General features: G+C 42.3%; 2 non-coding genes and 1 pseudogene across 2 annotated transcripts; all 3 read left to right on the top strand.

Moving 5' to 3' along the window:
- The first annotated feature begins 6,178 nt into the window (after nucleotides 1-6,178).
- Nucleotides 6,179-6,287, top strand: LOC138409868 (5S ribosomal RNA; annotated as a pseudogene).
- A 490-nt stretch (nucleotides 6,288-6,777) lies between these two features.
- Nucleotides 6,778-6,896, top strand: LOC138409047 (5S ribosomal RNA). Its single transcript, XR_011242368.1, has one exon. It is a non-coding gene; the product is annotated as a 5S ribosomal RNA (ribosomal RNA).
- A 6,817-nt stretch (nucleotides 6,897-13,713) lies between these two features.
- On the top strand, nucleotides 13,714-13,832 carry LOC138410188 (5S ribosomal RNA). Its single transcript, XR_011242984.1, has one exon. It is a non-coding gene; the product is annotated as a 5S ribosomal RNA (ribosomal RNA).
- Nucleotides 13,833-14,138: the final 306 nt, after the last annotated feature.

Below are 14,138 nucleotides of genomic sequence, written 5' to 3'. Positions count from 1 at the left end.
TTTTTCTCTCTTTTCCAGCTTTTCTTGTACTCTCTCTACATCTCCCTATTTTTCTACCTCATATATGTAAATCCAACCGGACATTAGTGTTGTGATTGTCTTGTTGTGTGTATGTGTGTGTCCCCCGCGGCAGTGACGCACTGTGAGGGGGAATCGTAGCCTGCTAGGAAGTGCTCCCGAGACAATGGCAGAGACAAGCACGGAGCGGCGGAGTTTAACCGCTGACACCCACGGAGGTGACAGCGGTGGAGAGACGGAGCTGACGCAGGGTAAGTGCTGCAAAATAAATGAGAGGAACCACAGGGAGCAGACAGTGATGGTAGAGATGGAGGGCGAGGACACGGCTATGGAGCTGATGCGTTGCGTACGCGAGCTATGTGGAGGGCTACTGGCGTGCCGACAGATAACCGAAAAAAAATATGAAATGACGATGAGCCATCCGAAAGGAAAGGACAGGCTCATGGAAGGCTTTAAGATTGGGGAGAATCGGGTGCACGTCAGAGAGCTAGTAAATGACGAGCTAATAGTGTCTTTCATGAATCTGCCATTTTATATTGAGGACAGGGAGATACTGGCAAAGCTACAACTCTGGGGAGTATCAGCAGTATCTCCCATTAAAAGAAGGATGTGGCCAGGGACAAATGTAGCTGATGGGACAAGGTTCCTGAAAGTAAAATTTAATAATGAAATACAATCACTGCCGTATTCCGCGAGATTTGACACAGCGCTGGGAGCTGAGTACTTCAGGGTGCTGCATGATAAGCAGGTGAAGGTGTGCAGGTTGTGCATTAAACCAGGGCACATAATGAGAGAGTGCCCTGAATTTCACTGCAACAGATGTGGAGTGCAGGGTCATTATGCAAGGGAATGCATGCAGGGGAAGAAGAGATGTGAACTATGCCAGAACCTTATGAGTGAATGCAGATGCAATAAGAGTGAGGCAGAAGATAACACAAGTGAGAGTGGACAAGAAAGTGAGAGCGGAGGCAGTGAGGAGGGGGAGGCAGAGTATATGGAAAGTGAGGAGGAGGGAGCCGGAAAAGAAACGGAGGAGACAGAGAAAGAGGATGCAGGCAAGCAGGAAGGAGAGATGCCGACAGAGGAGACGGAAGGCGGAAAGAAAGATGGAGCGAACCGGAAGGAAAGGAAGGAGAGAACGAAAGGAAACAACGAGGAGGAGAATGCGGGAAGGAGGAGAGGAGCGCTGGCACGTGAGGTGAGGACAGAAGGGACGGCAGACAGGAGGAGTGACGGGGTGGAGAAGAAAGGTCCCAAAACGAAGGAGACGAGAGGGCCAGAGAAGGGGGCGACTGTCGAAAGGCAAGACGGAAAGGAGGAAGCAGGCCCGGGGAGAACGCGACGAGAGGATGACACAGGAAGGACGGAGAATGCACTGAGTGGAGCTAAGCCCACAGAGACTGCAGAGGAGACTACCACACCACAGACGGTAGGATCCGAAACAGACATGGATATAGAGGAACAAATGAAACAACTAAGAAAAAGACAGAATACTAAGAGGCATACGAGGAATAATAAGAAAAGTAAAACTAAGGAAATAACAAAATGAAAGTAAAAATAATAATAATGTTAACAATAATTTCAATAAATGCAAGGGGGCTAAAGAACAAAAACAAAAGACATCAGATATATGGGAAGAGTAATTATGACATAATATGCTTACAGGAAACACACTGGAATGAGAGATGTATGAAAGAGGTGGAGGATGAATGGAGGGGAGAAGTATTTGCAAATAATGGAGATGGGAATGCGAGGGGTGTAGCAATATTAACAAAAAAAGGAGTGATAGGGAATGTGAGAAGGTGTGAAGATGAGGGAGATGGGAGGATGATAGGGATCAAATTTGAATATACGAATGAGGAAATGAAGCTGGTAAATGTGTATATGCCGAATGAGGAGAAAGAAAGAAAGGTGATGATTGAAAAGATGGGAACGATGTGTGATGACAACTGCATGATTGTAGGGGACTTCAATGTGTGGTGTGAGAAACTGGACGTGTCAACAAACATGCACTTTAAAAATGACACAACAAGAGAGGTATTAAAAAAATTAAAAAGTATGAAAGGACTGAGTGACGTATGGAGAGAAAGAAATCCAGAGAGGAGAGCGTTCTCAAGAACACAACTGGTAAAAGGGGAATTAAAACAGAGTAGGATAGATTTAGTATTAAGCACAAAAAGCATAGCAGAAAGGATAAAAGGTATAGAATATAGAACCACAACGTATAGTGATCATAAGGAGTTAAAATTTACAATAGGGGGGGGGGACAAAGAGAAGAGGAGGGGGAGTGTGGTGCATGAATGGTCAGTTGCTTAAAGATGAAAAATATAAAAAAGAAGTGAGAGAATATATAATGTGGGAGATGAATGACAGTATGTATGAAGAAGACACAGGGAGGTGGTGGGAAACATTGAAACAGGGGATAAGGAACATAAGCAAAAAACACAGCAGGAACCGGGGAAAGAAAGAGAGAGAGAGAGAGAAAAGGTTAAAAGAGGAGGTAGAGGAAGAAGAGAAGAAAGCAGGGGAAGGGGGTAATTATGACATTGAGGGATACATAAGGAAGCAAGACGAACTAAAAGAAATAGAAAAAAGGAAATGTAAAGGAGCAATAATAAGAAGTAGAGCTAAATATTCTATAGAGGGAGAAAAAAGTACAGGGTATTTCTTAGGGCTAGAGAAGGTGAGACAGGAGAAAAATTATTTTGAGCAAGTGGAGGGAAAGAGAGGTGAAAAAATAACCGACTTTGTGGGGATAGTGGAAAGAATAGAAGATTTTTATAGAGAGTTATATAGGAAAGAGGAGGTAGATGCTGAGAGCAGCAAGCAAGTGATAAACCAGATGGATGCTAAATTGAGTGATGAGGATAGGGAGATGTGTGAAGGAGAGATCAGTAAGGATGAGATAAAGATAGCAATAAATGGGTTAGGGAGAAATAAAAGTCCAGGGATAGATGGGATAATAGGAGAATTCTATATAGAATTCAAAGGAGAACTAGCGCCAGTGTTAGAGAAACTATTCAGAAATATAGAGGAGAAGGGAGAAATGCCGCACAGTATTATAACGGGATTAGTTAGCATAATTTACAAAAAAGGGAGCAGGGACAAACTAGAAAACTACAGACCACTGACAGTGTTAAATGGAGACTACAAAATATTCGCAAAGGTGTTAGCAAACAGGATTAAGGAAGTGATAGGGACAGTGGTGGGAAAAACACAAGCATATAGCATACCAGGAAGAGACATAGCGGACACAGTAAGTAGTATTAGGGACACAATAACATACATGAAGGAGAACAATGTAGGGGTAGCAGTCAGTTTAGATCTTAACAAAGCATTCGATAGAGTAGATCACGGTTATTTAAACAAAGTATTAGAGAAGGTGGGATTCGGAGGTAGGATGATAGGATGGGTTGGGAGATTGTACGAGGGAGCAGCCAGTAGGATCAAAGTCAATGGGATAATAACAAATGAATTCAGATTGGAAAGGTCAGTCAGGCAGGGATGTCCGCTATCAGCTTTGCTATACTCACTGTCGGCAGAGCCGTTGGCGGTGCTAATCCTACAAAACAGGAGGATAAAAGGCATAAAGCTACCGGGTGAAAAGGAGAGCACACTATAACAGTATGCAGACGATACGACAGTGACAGTGAGAGATAAGGAAAGCGTGATAGAGGTATTACAAAGCGTAGGACTGTATGGCAGGGCATCAGGAGCACGACTAAACATAGAAAAATCTGAAATAATGTATTTTGGAGAAACAAGAGAAGGGATGGAAGAGACAGGATTGAAGGAAAACAAAGATTATTTCAAGGTGCTAGGAGTTAATATAGGAATTAAAGGAAAGGAAGGGAGAGACAGGCAATATGAAGGGATAGTGAACAGTATCAGGAAGACATTAGGATTTTGGAAGAAAAGAAGATTAAAACTAAAAGGGAAGGTGATAGTGGTAAATTCGCTCATAATGAGTCGGCTGGTATATGTGATGAATGTGATGGATGTGCCTGAGAAAGTGATGAAAGAGGTGGAAGGGATAGTAAACGATTTTTTGTGGGAAGGGAAGGGAGTTAGAATAGCAAGGAAAGTACTAGAAAATGAGTATGAGGACGGGGGACTGAAACTAGTTAATTTAGAGGGAAAAAAGAAAGCACTAAGGGTGAAAATGATGGCGAGATACTTAAAAGATAAAAGGGATCAAGTGTGGAAGGTGTTTTTGGGAGATGTAATAAATAAATGTGGAGGATGCGGAGAGAGTGGATTGCTCATGGAACTAAAAAAAGGAATGATGGATGGGACGACTGAAATATACAAAGAGATGCTTGGAGCATGGGGAGAGTTTTTGAGAGGAGTGAAGTATGAATGCAAGAATGTGAGACAGGTATGGGAGCAACCAGTGTTTTTAAATCCAAAGATTATGGCACAGGGAGAAACTATTTTCAACAGGGTGATATGGAGGGCAGGGATAAGAAAGGTAAGGGATATGGTGTATGAGTACATACCAGGTTTCACGGGAGCACAGGTTATTGTGGATGAAGTTAGAGGGAATGGGGAGGAAATATGGCTGGGCACAGCAAAAGGAGTAATAGAGAAAATAAAGACAGCAATGCCTAAAGAATGGATGGAAATGATTGAGAGAGAGAGCGAGGTGAGGGGGGAAGATAAAATAGAGATGTATGTGGGAGAAGGAGAATGCAAGGTGAGACTGGCAAATGTGAAAACCAGAGTGTTTTATAAATGTATGAGAGGGAAAGAGATAAGGAGACCGGCTGCAGAGAAAGTATGGATCAAAGTTATGAATGGAATGGATGTGGAGAGCATATGGGAGAATCTGGGAGTGAAATGGAATAGCATTGAATGCGAACACTTTGATTTCATGCTAAGGCACAACCGGATTTTTAATAATCTAATAATAAGTAAGTTTGACTGCAAAGTTGAAAAGGAATGTGATGTATGTGGGGAGGGAGTGGAAACATGTATGCATGAGTTTGTTGAATGCAAAGAACTAAGGGGATATTTTGAAAAAATAAAGAAATTAATCAATAAATGTTGGAAAGGGGAATGGGCAGAGAGAATGGAATGGAAGAAGCTGTGGCTGTTTGGTGTGAATGAAAGAAAGAAGGGATGCAATGTAAACCTTATGAACTATGTACTGAGCCATGCAAGGTATGCAGTTAAAATAAGAAGGAACAAGGCTCACTACGAGAAAAGGATTGGTGATGTATGGACTGTTTTTAAAAACGTAACAGAAAGAGATGTGAGACAGATATGGGGCTATATTGCAGAAGACGAGTTCAGAAAAGGATTTGTGGATGAAAGTACTATTATTGAAATAATAAATGGAGATGTGAATGAGGTGAGAATGAATTTTGGTTAAAAGGGATGTTTATTTTTATGATTCGATTTTGATTTTATTAATTTATTGATTTGTGTGTTTTTCTGTGAAGTAAATAATATGCAAGTAAAATGTACAGGCCTGGAAACGGGATGACATATTACAAAATGTGTTTAAATGTAATGTACATAAATATGCATAAAATGTAAATGTAAACTATTTTTGATAATAAAAGAAAAAAAAACAAAAAACACGCCCGATCTCGGAAGCTAAGCAGGGTTGGGCCTGGTTAGTACTTGAATGGAAGACTGCCTGGGAATACCAGGTGCTGTAAGCTTTTTAGACTTTTCTTTGCAGAGGGTGCTGTTGCTGCTGCTTCAGAGGAGACACCTCTTGGAAAAAGCAGGAAAGACTGTTCATCAAAGGAAAAAAGAATATGGAACCCTCACATCATCACTGAAAGGTGAAAGTGAGCATTCATCAGATTTGTTTCTAATCAAAACACTACTTTATTCATGTTTTATTAACATATCATTTTCAAATTGTCTTATTTGGAGAGAGCGATGAAAGAGCAGGGAGTTTACTCTGCATCAAGGAAACAACTGGATATGAAACACTGACAATATTGCTGAAGGTCATTTTTGAAAATTGTAATGATTTTTTTCTTGCAACGATATGACAAAATTTCACCTTGAGATTGATTTTGGAACAATTGACCCCCCCAACCCACCCACACATCAAGATGCTATGGTTGCAAAGCAACAGAAGAACCATTGATGATGGTGATGATTCACATGTATAAAGGAGGTATTGTGGGTGGAGTTAATCGCTTACGGCCATACCACCCTGAACACGTCCGATCTCGGAAGCTAAGCAGGGTCGGGCCTGGTTAGTACTTGAATGAGAGACCGCCTGGGAATACCAGGTGCTGTAAGCTTTTTAGACTTTTCTTTGCAGAGGGTGCTGTTGCTGCTGCTTCAGAGGAGACACCTCTTGGAAAGAGCAGGAAATACTGTTCATCAAAGGAAAAAAGAATATGGAACCCTCACATCATCACTGAAAGGTGAAAGTGAGCATTCATCAGATTTGTTTCTAATCAAAACACTAATTTATTCATGTTTTATTAACATATCATTTTCAAATTGTCTTATTTGGAGAGAGCGATGAAAGAGCAGGAAGTTTACTCTGCATCAGGGAAACAACTGGATATGAAACACTGACAATATTGCTGAAGGTCATTTTTGAAAATTGTAATGATTTTTTTCTTGCAACGATATGACAAAATTGCACCTTGAGATTGATTTTGGAACAATTGACCCTCCCGCCCACCCACACCTCAAGATGCTATGGTTGCAAAGCAACAGAAGAACCATTGATGATGGTGATGATTCACATGTATAAAGGAGGTATTGTGGGTGGAGTTAATCGCTTACGGCCATACCACCCTGAACACGCCCGATCTCGTCCGATCTCGGAAGCTAAGCAGGGTCGGGCCTGGTTAGTACTTGAATGGAAGACTGCCTGGGAATACCAGGTGCTGTAAGCTTTTTAGACTTTTCTTTGCAGAGGGCGCTGTTGCTGCTGCTTCAGAGGAGACACCTCTTGGAAAAAGCAGGAAAGACTGTTCATCAAAGGAAAAAAGAATATGGAACCCTCACATCATCACTGAAAGGTGAAAGTGAGCATTCATCAGATTTGTTTCTAATCAAAACACTACTTTATTCATTTTTTATTAACATATCATTTTCAAATTGTCTTATTTGGAGAGATCGATGAAAGAGCAGGGAGTTTACTCTGCATCAGGGAAACAACTGGATATGAAACACTGACAATATTGCTGAAGGTCATTTTTGAAAATTGTAATGATTTTTTTCTTGCAACGATATGACAAAATTGCACCTTGAGATTGATTTTGGAACAATTGACCCTCCCGCCCACCCACACCTCAAGATGCTATGGTTGCAAAGCAACAGAAGAACCATTGATGATGGTGATGATTCACATGTATAAAGGAGGTATTGTGGGTGGAGTTAATCGCTTACGGCCATACCACCCTGAACACGCCCTTGAACGCACCACGGAGTGACGACATCAACCAGCGACCCGGAAGCAAGCCACCACGGGTGGCTGCGGAGGAACTATTTTACTTTTTTTTTTTCTCTCTCTTTTCTAGCTTTTCTTGTTCTCTCTCTACATTCCCTATTTTTCTACCTCATATATGTAAATCCAACCGGACATTAGTGTTGTGATAGTCTTGTTGTGTGTATGTGTGTGTCCCCCGCGGCAGTGACGCACTGTGAGGGGGAATCGTAGCCTGCTAGGAAGTGCTCCCGAGACAATGGCAGAGACAAGCACGGAGCGTTTAACCGCTGACACCCACGGAGGTGACAGCGGTGGAGAGACGGAGCTGATGCAGGGTAAGTGCTGCAAAATAAATGAGAGGAACCACAGGGAGCAGACAGTGATGGTAGAGATGGAGGGCGAGGACACGGCTATGGAGCTGATGCGTTGCGTACGCGAGCTGTGTGGAGGGCTACTGGCGTGCCGACAGATAACCGAAAAAAAAATATGGAATGACGATGAGCCATCCGAAAGGACAGGCTCATGGAAGGCTTTAAGATTGGGGAGAATCGGGTGCACGTCAGAGAGCTAGTAAATGACGAGCTAATAGTGTCTTTCATGAATCTGCCATTTTATATTGAGGACAGGGACATACTGGCAAAGCTACAACTCTGGGGAGTATCAGCAGTATCTCCCATTAAAAGAAGGATGTGGCCAGGGACAAATGTAGCTGATGGGACAAGGTTCCTGAAAGTGAAATTCAATAATCAAATACAATCACTGCCGTATTCCGCTAGATTTGACACAGCGCTGGGAGCTGAGTACTTCAGGGTGCTACATGATAAGCAGGTGAAGGTGTGCAGGGTGTGCATTAAACCAGGGCACATAATGAGGGAGTGCCCTGAGTTCCAGTGCCATAGATGTGGAATTCAGGGACACTTTGCTAGGGAGTGCAGCCAAGGGAAGAAAAGATGTGAGATGTGTAAAAACCTAAATCAGAACTGCAGCTGCAAGGAAAGTGAGGCGGAAGGAGAAAAAAGTGAGGTGGATGAGAGCGGAGATGGGAGCGAGAGTGAAAACAGCGAGGACAGAGACACGGAGGACATGGAGAGTGTGGACGAGGGAGTTGAGGAGGGACCGGTGAGCACGAGCGGAGCAGGAGAGGTGCAGAAGGACGACGGGAGAGAGGAAAAGAATGGAGCGACGGAGGAGGCGGTGAAGGTGGACGCCGACAAGGAGAGAGGAGAGAGGGAGCCGGCGGAGAGGAAGGTGACGAGGAAAGGAAGGAGAGACGGAGCGGACAAGGCAGAACCGGAGACCGAGGAGAAAAGGCAAGGAAAGGATGCAGAGGTGGACACAGGCAGGAGGAGAGGAGAGAAGATGCGGGCGGCGACGGCAGAGGAGAAGGACAAAACGGAAGGAAAGGAAGACGGAGCGGACAAGGCAGGCATGGAGACGGAGGAGAAGGAGGAGAAAAGGCGAGGAAAAGACAAGACGGGGGAGAGGAGGAAAGTGACGGACGGAGCGACTCCCACAGAGGCCGGTGAGGAGTCACACGCGTCACAGACGGTAGATTCCGAAACTGATATGGAACTGTCTGAGAAAATAACGCAAATTAGGAAGCGACAGAATACAGAGAGGCACAATAGGATGAATAAGAAAAGCAAAAATAAGAACAAAAAATGAAACTAAGCATCCTAATAATAATAATGATTGAAATAATATCAATTAATGCAAGAGGGCTAAGAAATAAAAGTAAGAGAGAACAGATGTATGGATTGGGGAAAAGTGACATAATATGTATCCAGGAGACACACTGGGATGAAAGGAGTATGAGAGAAGTGGAGAAGGAATGGCTGGGAGATGTGTATGCAAGCAATGGTTATGGGGAAGCAGGGGGGGTAGCGATTTTAATAAAAAGAGGAGTGATAGAGGATGTGAGCAAGTGTGACGATGGGGAAGATGGCAGGATGATAGGGATAAAATTTGAATATAGGAATGAAAATATAAAACTGATAAATGTGCATGCACCAAATGAGGAGAAAGAGAGAAAGAGGATGTTTGAAAAAATGGGAACAATGTGTGATGGCAACTGTATGATAGTAGGAGACTTCAATGTGTGGTGTGGGAAATTGGATGTGGCGGAGAACATGTGTTTTAAGAATGATACATCGAGAGGAATGTTAGAAAAGATTAAAAGTGTGAAAGGACTGAGTGATGTATGGAGAGAAAGAAATCCTGAGGGGAGAGAGTACTCACGAATGCAAGTGGTGAAGGAAAATTAAAACAGAGTAGGATAGATTTAGTATTGAGCACAAAGGGCATAGCAGAAAGGATAAGTGGTATAGATTACAAAATCACAACTATTAGTGATCACAAGGTGCTAAAATTTACAATAGGAAGGGAAACAGAGAGAAGAGGAGGGGGACTGTGGTGCATGAATGGAGAGTTGCTGAGAGATGAAAAATATAAAAAAGAAGTGAGAGAATACATAAGGTGGGAGAAGGATGACAGGATGTATGAGGAAGATATAGGGAGGTGGTGGGAAGGGGTAAAAGAGGGAGTACGGACCATGAGCATAAAACACAGTAGGAAGAGGGGGAAAACACAGAGAGAGAAGGAAAAAAAGTTAAAAGAGGAGTTGAGAGAAGAGGAAAAGAAAGCTGAGGAGGATGGCAAGTATGATTTGGGGGAATATATCAAGAAGAAAGAGGAACTGAAAGAGATAGAACAGGGAAAGTGCAAGGGAGCAATAATTAGAAGTAAGGCAAGAGATGTAGTAGAGGGGGAAAAATGTACAGGTTATTTCTTAGGGCTAGAGAAGGTAAGGCAAAAGAATAATTATTTTGAGCAAGTGGAGGGAAAGAGAGGGGAAAGAATAACTGACTTTGTAGGGATAGTGGAAAGAGTAGGAGAATTCTATAGGGAGTTATTCAAGAAAGAAGAAGTAGATGAGGAGAGTAGCAGGCAGGTGATTGAAAAGATGGAAGCTAGGCTGAGTGATGAAGATAGAGAGGGATGTGAAGGAGAGATAACTAAGGGAGAGATAGGGAAAGCAATAGATGAGTTAGGCAGGAATAAAAGTCCAGGGATAGATGGGATAATAGGAGAGTTTTATATAGAGTTTAAGGAAGAATTAGTGCCAGTGTTAGATAGATTATTTAGGTATATAGAAGAGAAGGGAGAGATGCCACAAAGCATGACAATAGGGCTAGTTAGTATAATTTACAAAAAAGGGAGCAGGGACAAATTAGAAAATTACAGACCACTCACAATGTTAAATGGTGATTATAAAATATTAGCAAAGGTGTTAGCGAATAGGATAAAGGGGGTTATAGGGACGGTGGTGGGAAGCACACAAGCATATAGCATACCAGGAAGAGACATAGCCGACACAATAAGCAGTATTAGGGACACCATCACACACATGAAGGGGAACAATATAGGGATAGTAGCGAGTTTGGATCTGAATAAAGCATTTGATAGAGTAGATCATGGGTATTTATATAAGGTATTAGATAAAGTGGGTTTTGGAAATAGGATGATAGGATGGATAAGGAGGATGTATGAAAGAGCAGCGAGTAAGATAAAAATAAACGGGATAGTGACAGAGGAGTTTAGATTAGAGAGATCAGTTAGACAGGGATGTTCGCTATCGGCTCTGCTGTACGCCTTGTCAGCAGAGCCGCTAGCGGCACTAATATTGCAAAATAGAGGGATTAAGGGCATAGAACTACCGGGTGGACAGATGAGCACGCTATATCAATATGCAGACGACACAACAGTGACAGTTAGGGACAAAGAAAGTGTAGTAGAGGTTTTAAAAAGTGTAGAGCAGTATGGTAGGGCATCAGGAGCAAAAGTAAACATAGAGAAATCAGAGATAATGTACATAGGGGAGAACAGAGAAGAGAGGGAGGATATCAGAATGAAGGAAAACAAAGGGTATATGAAGGTGTTAGGTGTAAATTTAGGGATAGAGGAGAAAGAAGGGAGAGATAGGCAGTATGAGGGGATAGTGAATAGGATTAGAAAGACGTTAGGGTTTTGGAAAAGAAGAGGATTGAAGCTAAAAGGGAAGGTAATTGTAGTAAATTGTTTAATAATGAGCAAGCTGGTGTATGTGATGAATGTGATGGATGTGCCTGAGAAAGTGATGAAAGAAGTGAGAGGAATGGTGAGTGACTTTTTGTGGGATGGGAAGGGGGTTAGAATAGCAAGGGAAGTACTAGAAAATGAGTATGAAGACTGGGGACTGAAACTGGTTAACTTAGAGAGGGAAAAAAAAGCACTGAGGGTGAAAATGATGGTGAGATACTTAAAGAATAAAAGTGATCAGGTGTGGAAGGTGTTTTTAACAGAAGCTATCAACAAAACTGGAGGGTGTGGTGAGAGTGGAGTGTATATGAAAATGAAAAAAGGGATGTTAGATGGAGCGACTGATTATTACAAAGAGATGCTGGGAGCGTGGGGAGAGTTTCTGAGTTTCGTGAAGTATGAATGCAAAAATGTAAAGCAGGTATGGGAGCAGCCAGCGTTTTTAAATCCAAAAATCACAGTGGAGGGGGAGACCATCTTTAACAGGGTAATATGGAGAGCAGGGATAAGGAAGGTGAGGGACATGGTGTACGAGTACACACCAGGTTTTATGAGGGCACAGGTGATCGTAGATGAGGTCAGGGGGGAATGGGGATGAAATATGGCCGGGTACAGCTGAAGGGGTCATAGAAAAAATAAAAAAAGCAATGCCCAAAGAATGGATGGAAATGATTGAGAGAGAGAACGTGAACGGAGGAGAAGATGAAATAGATATGTATGTAGGGGAAGGGGAGTGCAAGTTGAGTCTGAAGGATGTAAAAACAAGGATGATATATGAATGTATGAGGGAGAAAGAACTGAGGAGGCCGGCTGCAGAGAAAGTGTGGGTCAAAGTAATGGATAACATGGATGCAAAGCAAATATGGACCAATCTGAGAGTGAAGTGGAACACGACTGAATGTGAACACTTTGACTACATGCTAAGGCACAACAGGATATACAACAATCTGATAAAGAGCAAGTTTGACCGGGAGGTGGGAAAGGAATGTGACGTATGTGAAGTGGGAGTGGAGACATGTATGCATGAGTTTGTTGAATGTGGGGAACTAAGGGTGTACTTTGGGAAAATAAGGGAGTTAATAAATAGGTGCTGGGAGGGAGACTTTGTGGGGAGGAGCGAATGGAAGAAGCTGTGGTTGTTTGGCGTGGTGGAGAGAAAGAGAGGATGCAATGTAAATCTGTTAAACTATGTCCTGAGCCACGCACGATATGCAGTGAAACTTAGGAGAAACACTGCGCAGTATGAAAGGAGAAAATGTGATGTGTGGAATGTTTTTAAAAATTTGACAGAAAGGGATGTGAAAGTGATGCACAGCTACATTGGGAAAGACGACTTTCAGAAAGGGTTTGTGGACGGGAGCACCTTCATAGAAATAACGAATGGAGATGTGAATGAGGTGAGAATGGATTTTGGTTAAGAATTGTTTTGGGGCTTTTTGTTTTTGGTTGGTTTTATTGTTTTTATTGATTTGTGTGTTTCCTGTATCGAGTGATGTATACATGTTAAAAGTTAAGACCTGACAGAGGCAAACATGTAAAGGAATGATGTAAAAAACAAATGTATGTAAAAACATGTAAATTCAATCTATTTTTGATAATAAAAGAAAAAAAAAAAAAACACGCCCGATCTCGTCCAATCTCGGAAGCTAAGCAGGGTGGGGCCTGGTTAGTACTTGAATGGGAGACCGCCTGGGAATACCAGGTGCTGTAAGCTTTTTAGACTTTTCTTTGCAAAGGGCGCTGTTGCTGCTGCTTCTGAGGAGACACCTCTTGGAAAGAGCAGGAAAGACTGTTCATCAAAGGAAAAAAGAATATGGAACCCTCACATCATCACTGAAAGGTGAAAGTGAGCATTCATCCGATTTGTTTCTAATCAAAACACTACTTTATTCATGTTTTATTAACATATCATTTTCAAATTGTCTTATTTGGAGAGAGCGATGAAAGAGCAGGGAGTTTACTCTGCATCAGGGAAACAACTGGATATGAAACACTGACAATATTGCTGAAGGTCATTTTTGAAAATTGTAATGATTTTTTTCTTGCAACGATATGACAAAATTGCACCTTGAGATTGATTTTGGAACAATTGACCCTCCCGCCCACCCACACCTCAAGATGCTATGGTTGCAAAGCAACAGAAGAACCATTGATGATGGTGATGATTCACATGTATAAAGGAGGTATTGTGGGTGGAGTTAATCGCTTACGGCCATACCACCCTGAACACGCCCGATCTCGTCCGATCTCGGAAGCTAAGCAGGGTCGGGCCTGGTTAGTACTTGAATGGGAGACCGCCTGGGAATACCAGGTGCTGTAAGCTTTTTAGACTTTTCTTTGCAGAGGGCGCTGTTGCTGCTGCTTCAGAGGAGACACCTCTTGGAAAGAGCAGGAAAGACTGTTCATCAAAGGAAAAAAGAATATGGAACCCTCACATCATCGGTGAAAGTGAGCATTCATCAGATTTGTTTCTAATCAAAACACTACTTTATTCATGTTTTATTAACATATCATTTTCAAATTGTCTTATTTGGAGAGAGCGATGAGAGAGCAGGGAGTTTACTCTGCATCAGGGAAACAACTGGATATGAAACACTGACAATATTGCTGAAGGTCATTTTTGAAAATT

The sequence above is a fragment of the Paralichthys olivaceus genome, chromosome 5, assembly GCF_024713975.1.
Source record: "Paralichthys olivaceus isolate ysfri-2021 chromosome 5, ASM2471397v2, whole genome shotgun sequence".
Classification (NCBI taxonomy): Eukaryota; Metazoa; Chordata; class Actinopteri; order Pleuronectiformes; family Paralichthyidae; genus Paralichthys; species Paralichthys olivaceus.
The sequence above is the reverse complement of the archived record's forward strand: the minus strand, read 5'-3'. Positions and strand labels throughout refer to the sequence as shown.